Here is a 9011-nt window from a genome sequence, read left to right as displayed (position 1 = left end):
GACATGTGGTGACATATTGGGCAGCGACCTCCACCATTGATTCTTCTTCCCCCAGTAGGATGCAGAGTTTCCTCTCCTCGTCCATGGATGGGAAGTCTGGGGTATGGGTGGGTAAGTTTCTGGAAGTGGGAGTCCCTCACTGCTGAGTATTTTGTTGCAGTGCAGCAGGAAATGCACCTCATCTTCCAGAGACCCGTGCTGGCACAGTCTGTTCTCTCGTGGCTTGTGTGTCTGTCGGTGCCGCCCTGTTTCCACCTCTAGGTTGTGGGCGCTTAATCTGTATATACTCAAGGTCTGCCTGTCTTTGGGGTGGCGTAGCCCTTTCCAGGTATGGAGCCAGTGTGTAGTCCCTCCGCAGTGACCGGTAGATGGTGAGTTTCTGGGAGTTCTCCAATTCACTCTTCCAACCCTCTATGTATTGCATCTTGCAGCTCTCTGAGATCTCTTTTATTTGGGCTTTAGTTAGGGTGTGTTGCTGACTTTGGTTGAGCTGGCTGCCGAGGTTCCCTGGCTCTGGCTCAGCAGGGCTTTATGATGGTAGGAGCTGGGGTTGCTGTTCTGTATATGCGCCTGGTGTGATAGCGCCCTCTTGTGTATAGTGAGCCATAAGGGGAATTGGCCCAGCTCTGCCCGACAGGCTATGTGTTGAGGGTGCTGCGATGTACCTGGAGGAGATATTTGCAGAACTCCAGATGGAAGACTTCGGTTGGGCTGGAATCCCACTTTTTCTGGTCTGGATAGGTTGCTGGACCCCATACCTCGCTGCCATATAGCAGTATAGGTGTGATGACGCTGTCAAATATCTTGAGCCAGACTCTCACCGGTGTTTGAGGTGGTACATTTGTCTTCTGATGGCATAGAAGGTTCTGCATGCTTTCCCTTTTAGGGTCTCTGCTGCTTGCTTGAGGCTCCCGGTTTGGCTAGCTCCAGACCGAGGTAGGTATAGCTGCTTGTCTTCTCTAGCGTGTGGCACCATTTAGTGTGAGGGAGGAAGTGGAGGTTTCTTTAGAACTCCTCTTTTGAAACACCATGACTTTGGTCTTCGTTTGGTTGATGGGCAGCGCCCATGTGGTGCTGAATGTTTCCAGCACGGCCAAGCTATCTTGGAGGCCTCTCTCGGTTGGGGAAAGCAAGCAGGAGGTCATCTGCATACAGCAGGATCTTCACCTCTCGGTCGTGCAGGCTGAGACCTGGGGCAGAGGAGGATTCCAGGGCCGCTGCCAGTCCATTTATGTAGATATTAAATAGAGTTGGGCTCAGGCTGCAGCCCTGTCTTACCCCACGGCACTGCCGGAAGAAGGCCGTCCTCTTTCCATTCACCTTCACGCTGCACCGATTCTCAGTGTGTGAGCTCTTGATGACGTCGTAGGTTCTGCCACCTATTCCGCTCTCCAGGAGTTTCAGGAACAGACCTGGGTGCCACACTGAGTCAAAGGCCTTCTTGAAATCCACAAAACATGCAAATATTTTCCCCTGTTTTTTTCTATGGATGTGGGTTTTGATGAGGCTTTGCAGGGTGTAGATGTGATCCGTGGTGCGATGGTTTGGCATGAACCCAGCTTGGCTTCTGCTGAGGGTGTCCCGCTGGGTGAGGAAGGTGATGATCCTTTTGTTAATAATGCTGTTAAATAGTTTTTCCCAGAATGCTGTTAACACATATTCCTCTGTAGTTTGCTGGATCATATCTGTCTCCATTCTTGTAGATGGGCGTTATGAGACCTTGATTCCAGCTTTTGGGAAGTAGCCAGCACTCAGGATGTGGGTGAATAGTTTTGCCAGTGCTGCATATATATCTGGGGAACTGAATTTGATCATCTCTGGCAGGATGCCGTCACTGCCCGCGGCCTTCTTGCATTTCATAAATTTGATACTGTCTTTTATTTCCAGCACACTGATTGGTATGTCCAGAGGATTTTGGAAGTCTTTGATTGTCTCCTCCATGTCTGAGTTTAGTGGTTAGGTGCTTCTGTTCTGGGTTAGGTTGTCTTCTGGTATGTTCTTGTAGAGGCCTTTGAAGTAGCTGTGCCAGATGTTGCCATTTTGGATGTGGAGGGGTGCTCTGCTTGGGCTTTGTGCCGATATGATTCCAGGTCTCCCAGAATGAGTTGTCCTGGAGGAGTCCTCAAGCTTGTGTAGTTCTTGGCAGATATGCCTCTGTTTTTTCTCCCTGAGAGTGCGTTTGTATTGCCTCTGTAGGATGTCATCGGCCGCTCTTAGGTCCCCTGTTGTTTGGGTCTCTGTGCTTTTGGTTTGAGGCTACCCTTAGGGAGTTGCGTAGTGACTTACATTCTTTGTCAAACTATTTTTGGCCTTGTTTATTTGTTGGTTTCTTGGGGTTGGTTCTTCTGATGCCTGCTAGCTCTGCCATGGTGTATAGGATGTTGTTAGTCATTCACTGCCCCGTTGACCCCCTTGCTGGTTTGATGCGTAACTACTTGTGTTGAAATTTACAAGTAGCTCTTGGATCTCGGTTCTGTTAGTCATGTTGGGTGTATTCAGTGGATAACTGTTTGGGCCACTTGGATGGTGGCAGGTTGTGTAGACTGGTCAGGTGTGGCTTTTCTATGGGTTGTTTGTCCGTGGATCTCATGTACAGCAGTGTCTGGTTGTGGTCTGACAGGTGGGTTTCAGGGGTGATTATGAAGGCATTTATGTTTGCTGGGTCTATGTCCGTTATTGCGTAATCCACCACACTGCTGCCCAAGTGGGAGTTTAGTGTAAATCTCCCTAGTGAGTCCCCCCTGATGCGTCCATTCACTATATACAGCCCCAAGCTCCGGCACAGGTTCAGCAAGGTTCTGCCGCTTTTATTCACCACTCTGTCATAGCTGTTTCTTGTGGTCTGTACTGAGTCATTATAGAAGGATCCATCTCCCATTACATATGTGTTTCCGTCAGGTGACATTTAGTCCTTCTCTGTACCCGTCCTGGCATTGAGGTCTCCGCAGAGGAGCATTCTGCCCATGGACTGGAATTGGGCTGCCTCTCTCTGTATGACCTCATAGATGTCCGGCTTATAGTATGGGGATTCTGATGGCGGGATGTAGGCTGCGCAGAGGTAGATGTCCTGCTAAGAGGTGAGGATGGCGCTGCTTATCCTCATCCAGATATGGCTTTCTCCTCTTTTTACTGCCTTGATGTGCTCTTTGATTTCCTCCTTGTACCATATTAGTATGCCCCCTGAACAACGGCCCTGTTTGATGTTCTTGTTTTTCTGGGCAGAGAGAGAAAATTCCCTGTATCCCATGGGTGTCAGGGATTCCTCCTCTGCCCGGGCCCATGTCTCCAGAAGGATCTGGATGTCAATGTTCTTTAGCTTTTGCTTGAAGTCTGGGTCATTTTTCTTGGACCCAAAGGCTGAGGCATTCAGTCCTTGAATGTTCCAGCTGCTGATAACTAAGGATGTCATATTTGGTCGATATACCTTATAATGAAGAAAGATTTTCATAGGACGTAACACGTTCTTGTGGTGAGTTTGGGTGGCATATTTTAAGGGTGTCCCATGAGTTGGCTGCATAGTGTGCTGAGCAATGTCCTTATTTCTGCCGTGTTGCTGTTCTCTGTTGCTATTGTGGGGCATGTTGTCTCCTGTGCCCTGTTTGTGGACTCTCATTGGGGATCGCTGTGCGTTGCCATTGTGGGGCATGTTGTCTCCTTTGCCCTCTCTGTGGATTCTCTCCAGGGATCGCTGTGGTTTGCCATCTGTTTGGTGGGCGTCTTGCTTGTAGTCTCGGAGGTCTGTTTAGAACCATGTCCTTTAGCTCTTTTGCTAGATTGCTGACCCCTTGTTTATTGAGGTGTTTGTCGTCGTATAGGTGGCGGAGCGTTATTCTGGGGTGGCTTGCCAGCTGTATATTTGGTGTTGAGGCGATACTGGCAGCCAGCTCTGAGTTGATTTGCTGGATTACCTCTTGGTTTATTTCTTTCCTTGGAAGCGGGGCAGACAGGATTATTTTGGTTCTGGGGAATTTTTGCTGGGCTGCTATTGCGAGTTTTGTTAGGTCCTGAGTGACTGTCTCTTGTTGGATATCGTTTGTGCCGGTGTGTAGTATGAGGTGTGTGGGCTCTGTGAAGTATGGATTACTGATCACCTTCTCTGCTTGTGGGATTGTTGAAAATCGAATTTTTGTGACTTGTGCCCCTGGGAACAGTCTCTTAGTGTCCAGGTATTTTCCATTAGAGTCTATTATTAGGACGATGTTGGGGATCAGTGTTCTATTTGGGTCATTTGCTGTTTGTGCATCGTTTGGTCCTTGGGTGATGGTTGTCTTTGACTGCTGTGGTGTTGGGGCTGTATTTTTGTTGCAGGGAATGAGGGCACAGTTTTCCTCTGTAGGATTGTTGGTTGCTCTGGTTTGCTGTATGGGAGTCTGCTGTATTTTTATTGCTGAGGTTGTTTCGGTCTGGTCGGGGCTGTCGCCGGTCTGTGATATGTCAGGCATCGGGGTAGTTGCTGCATGCGTGGGTTTTGGGGTGTTCATTATACTTTGAGGTGCTATGTCCATGTTTTGTTGCAGATTTGATGATTTTAGCAGGGATATTTCTTCTTTGGCTACTTTCACACATCAGGTTTTCGGCGTCAGGCGCGATCCGGCGTCGTGCCGGAGCGCCGGATCCGGCAAATATTTCATAAAACCGGATGTGACGGATCCGTTTTTCTGCCTGATCCGTCTTGTTCTTGACAGACAAAACCGAATCCGTCTCATCCGGTTCATCCGTTTTTCGATCCGTTTTTCGACGGATTACGCTGGATGCGGTTTTTAAAAACACCCCTTGTGGCCTTCCGAACGGGATTGGCTACTGGAAAACTATATATAGCGTGTTCCTACAGCCCTTCTTTGACAGGTTGTAGAGGAGAAAGTGCAGGTTGGAGAGAAGAGCAAGTTACTGGCGAAGATGGATGTTGTCATTGGAAATATTTTGAAGAATTTGGCGGATTTTACAGCGGAGGCGAATCGTTTGAGTGTGATTGTTCTGGAGAAGGAGAGAGCGAGACAGCAGCGCATCAGGCATCGTAGACGACGTTTGTGGATCCACCCCATCACAGCCAAGAGAATGACGCGTGGGGTCTATTCTACACTCTGCATGGACCTTCGACAAAACCCGGATAAATTTTTGGGATATGTTCGGATGAAAATGGAGAATTTTGATTACTTGGTGGAGCGCATTGCACACCTCATAAGAAAAGCAGACACCTATTGCCGCTTCTCTGTTTCACCCGCAGAGCGTCTGATGGTGACTTTAAGGTAAGCCACATTTATTGGATATGCTCGCATCAGAGCACACTTTCACTGCAATCTTGTTGGTGGTAGTTTGTATCTCCAAGTGTTATGGCTGACTTTTGGTATGTAATGCTGTGATTTAAAACTAATTGATTGTTTTTTAATTCCCCACAGATTTCTTGCAACTGGAGAATCCCTTTCGTCACTGCATTTCCAGTACAGACTCGGGATTTCCACCATATCTGGAATAGTGAAGTACACATGCCGTGCACTGTGGGACTCCTTAGCTGAAGAGTTTTTACCAGAGCCCACAACAGAGAGGTGGATTGAAATTTCAGAAAAGTTTCAACAGATATGTCAGTTTCCCAACTGCTTGGGCGCTGTGGACGGGAAACATCCGCATTGTAAAGCCAGCTGGATCGGAATATTTCAATTACAAGAAATATTTTTCAATTGTCCTCATGGCCATCGCTGACGCGGAATACAAATTTATTGCTGTTGATATTGGGGCCTATGGCCGCTCCAATGACTCTCAAGTTTTCAAACTGTCTGCCATGGGGCGTAAACTGTATGGAAACACCTTCCAGTTGCCACCCCCTAGACCGCTGCCGCAAACATCTGGTCCACCTATGCCATTTGTCTGTGTAGGGGATGAAGCCTTCCAGCTGTCAGAACACCTTTTGAAACCGTACGGTAGCAGAGGATTGTCAAGAACAAAACGCATTTTTAATTACCGCCTCACAAGAGCAAGAAGAATGGTTGAATGTACCTTTGGTATTCTGGCAGCCAAATGGCGGGTCCTATTGACTGCGATCAACCTCAAGACAGAAACTGTGGACGAGGTGATCAAAGCTTGCGTGGTACGCCACAATTTTGTTATCTGCAAGGAACCCATTTCCATTGAGGACACCTCTGAAGAAACCACCTTGCAAGATTACCATGACATTACCACTAGAAGTTCTGTGACGGTTTCAGTAATGAGGGACAATTTTGCACTATACTTTGTCACCTCAAGGCAGAGTACACTGGCAGGATGACAGAGTGTGAAAGATTTGTGCCCTTAACCAAAATTGTGTACCTTCTGTACCAACAGTATATACCTTTGCCAACCAAAGTTGGCTATCTTGTCATGGTCTTACTATTTTTAGCTTTAGGCCACAGGTGTGTACCTGGTTGTGTTTTATGCAAAGTATTTCACCTTTTAACAAAAGTTGTGTACATTGTTAGGAAATCACCAACAATAAACACAACTTTTTAGGTGAAATACTTTGCTTCAAACACAACCAGGAACACAACTGTGGCAAAAAGCTAAAATTTACCCACAGTTATATACCTAGTTTTGAATACCATTTTACCTTTTAAATACCCTGTATTTAACCTTTTTGGCCGCAGAAAGAAATGACAGACAACCAGTGTAAAATAATTTAACTTTTATTGAAAAATGTTTTTTTTTAGTAAACTGTTTTTAAATTTTAATAAACTTTTTTAATAAAGCTTTGAAACCATAAAACTGGTCATTTTTATTAAAATACACACATTATAAATCTGTGTAGTGTGGGGTGGAAATACTGCTGGAGGGGCTGCGGGACACTTCGACACTGGGAGTGTGGAGAGAGGACTGGGATCGTGGTGGGGAAGGAACAGTTAGAGGTGAAGGTGTGGAAAAAGCTACAGAATGGGTGGACATGTGGGAGGCAGAAGAGGTGGTGGGCGGTGGAGTGGAGGGTTGGGCAGGGACTGTAGGAGCAGATGATGTTGATGGCAAGTTGTATGGGGAAGGAGTTTGGTATGGGGCAGGTTGCTGGAAGTGGGGAGATGTCTGGTACTGGGGAGGTGGATGGTATGTAATAGGAGGGGGAGGATGGAAAGTGGCTGGAGGGGGTGCAGGTGGAGGAACTACTGGGGTGGGAAGAGGAGGTTGGGAGGTAACGTGCTGGAGAGCACCGTGGCATGAATGCATTACATGCATCTGCTGGGTAGGAGATAGCGTTTCCATGCGCTCCACAACAGACCTGAAAAAGGTGTGGTTTGGCGAAGATTTTGCTTCTGAATGCATGGTTTGCAGAAGTGTCTCCACCTCCAGAATGCTGGAGTTGATCTGCTGAAAGCCTGCGGAGATTTGCTCTGACAAGACTTTTAGACAGTTCTGGAAAGATGCATTCAGATGCAAGAACTCTGGTGCATAAGTCTTTTCCTGACCCCTCTGCCGCCCAGTACTCGCAGGTGTACTAGAGGTGGCAGGGGCAGAAGGGTGGGGTAAAGGGAAAGCGATCTCCTCACCAGCAGCTTCATGTAATGTAGGCGGCCACGATGCTCCTGTGCTGGTGGATGGGACAGAGGGGTCGAATGTGTGGGAAGGCTGTGAAGGTGCAGATGTACTGGGGCGGTCGAAGTGTCCCTCGGTGCCGGTCTCCTCAGGGATCGCCTCAGAAGGGTCCAACCGTGCAGGCTCCCGAGTGCTGCTCACCGTGCTGTGGAATAAAGAGAAAAAAAAACAATTAAAAAAGTGACATGGCATGGCCCTGGCTGAAAAAAAATTGTTACATCTAAACATTTTTTTTTCACATGTGGTGTGTAATATTTACCTTCTGGTGACCATTGTATCCCGGAGGAACGACAGGGCTTGTGCGTACTTGTACTTGCTCCTGCGTCCTCCAGATCCACTCGGGGCCCGCATCTCTTTATTGAACTCCTTCTTGAAACGATCCCTCACAGACCGCCACCGCTTCACTATTCTGTCCCCTGAAAGGAGTGGTTAGTATACAACATCAGTGTTTCCCAAACTCCAGTCCTCATGGTCCCCAGGGGTCATGTTTTCAGGATTTCCATAGTAAATAGAAATCCTGAACACATGATCCGTGGGGACCACGAGGACTGTTGTTCGGGAAACACTGGTTTACATCAAGCAACCGGTACTGTATATACTTACGCTCTTTGATCTGGGCCCGAGCATCGAGTTCCTCCCAGCGGTCCACAAGGAGCGAACAGATTTCCTCCCAGAGTCGTCGGGTAACGATCAGGTCAGCGTGGCGGCGGTCAGCCATATTCCAGAGCGGCTCCCTTTCTCTGACGAGATCGATGAGGTGGTCCACATCGATTCCTCCATCCTCACCGTCAGAGTCGGGAGCACGCTGTGAAGGCTGTTAAAGAAAAAGACAAAAATAACATAATTAGCCTCCACAAAAGAAATGAAATAAATAGTGCAAAAAAACAAAGCAAAAATATTTATACTTACACGCTGGTGACCGCCGTGTTGCTGTCGCCGACGACCCTGGGAGGCACTGCGAGGACCTCTTGGCCGAGCACCAGATTGGGAAGACTAGAGAAGAAAACAAAAAATGTTATGTCTTTGGATGTAGGCATTTGTTTGCTGTGTGTGGTCTGCAGAACGTTGTTTTCTATGTGTTGTGTGTAGTGTGATGTTGTGTTTCTGCGTTTGATGCCAAAAACTTACCAATTGTGAGCCCACTCCAAGTGTCTGTCCACCCCTTCCTTCTTCTTCTGGGAGCTCCTCTTCATCTTGTGATTCCTGTTTTGAAATAAAGGGCAATGAATAGACATATACTACAGAGATGATGGATTTTGGAAATAAAAACTTACTGTCAAACGCTGACGATGCGAGGGAGGGCTCCCAGAAGAAGATGTGCTGTCTTCCTGCTGGCCAGACTCCATGCCTGTGGGTGGTGTTACAGCTGCTACCAGTGCTGCCAGTGCTGCTGCTGCATCTCTTGGGTGGCTGTTGAATAAAGAGAAACAAAGGGCCAATGAATATCTTGATATTCCATGGCC

Source organism: Dendrobates tinctorius, unplaced genomic scaffold (genome assembly GCF_039654945.1).
Source record: "Dendrobates tinctorius isolate UK_male_01 unplaced genomic scaffold, ASM3965494v1 ptg000706l, whole genome shotgun sequence".
In the NCBI taxonomy this organism is placed as follows: domain Eukaryota; kingdom Metazoa; phylum Chordata; class Amphibia; order Anura; family Dendrobatidae; genus Dendrobates; species Dendrobates tinctorius.
The sequence above is the reverse complement of the archived record's forward strand: the minus strand, read 5'-3'. Positions refer to the sequence as shown.